Source organism: Hakea prostrata, chromosome 2 (assembly GCF_041222555.1).
Source record: "Hakea prostrata isolate BN-2017 chromosome 2, UWA_Hpros_2, whole genome shotgun sequence".
Lineage (NCBI taxonomy): Eukaryota > Viridiplantae > Streptophyta > Magnoliopsida > Proteales > Proteaceae > Hakea > Hakea prostrata.
The window spans coordinates 21,139,392-21,140,237 of NC_142601.1; the positions used below are offsets into that span (position 1 = coordinate 21,139,392).

General features: G+C 39.1%; 1 non-coding gene across 1 annotated transcript; it reads right to left on the reverse strand.

Annotated features, from left to right (window-relative positions):
• Positions 1-319: 319 nt before the first annotated feature.
• LOC149024019 (signal recognition particle RNA) lies at positions 320-621 on the reverse strand. The gene has a single exon (XR_016171976.1).
• Between the last annotated feature and the right edge of the window lie 225 nt (positions 622-846).

Here is an 846-nt window from a genome sequence, read left to right on the forward strand (position 1 = left end):
TCCTCATACACGTATCTAGGGAAACCCTTCTGGAATTTCACATGATTCATCCTTTTCTTTAACATGGGCCCATTGATGAGTTTAAAAAGGTGATCGTTCAATTGAGATAATCTCTTGGGGTACTATGGATTGAAGGTGCATTGGCTTATTATCCTTCCTCCATCAAGAGTGGGAGGTTCTCGCTGCTCTGAGAAACCAGCCTGACGCATTGCCCTCCATTCCACATGTCCAAACTCCTAATACACGTATCTGGCAAAACCTTACTTGGATTTCACATGATTCATCCTCTTCTATAACATGGGTTCATTGATGAGTATAAAAAGGTGATTGTTTAGTTAGGATCATCTCTTGGGGTACTGCGGGTTGAAGGTATATTGTCTTGTTATCCTTCCACCGTCAAGAGCGGGAGGTTCTCGCTGCTTTATGAAACCAACTTGACGCCTTACCCTCCACTTTAGGAACCACAAAATTTATGCTTTCCCTCAAGCCACATAGCTCAACTCTCAATTTGGACCAAACATACCAATTTTAGCACCTTCAAACTCGACTTAACAAGGGTTGAGCCAACGTTCAATCACTTTGAGCCCCGCTTGGTTACAAGCTCATGTTACAAAGCTCCACAATTGATGGTTGTAAAGCTTAGATCTATGAAGAGGCAAACATTTTGAAAGTTTTACGATGTAGGACTAAAGATAAAGGCATAGGAATTAGAAATTAGTTTTTAAACGTTGACTGAAGAGTAAAGCATGGAAGATGATTATTTTATCTTTAAAATTAGCTTCTAAATCGTGACTCTCAGACATAAATATTTTATTCTCTCTTGATGATTAATTTATTCATTGACCA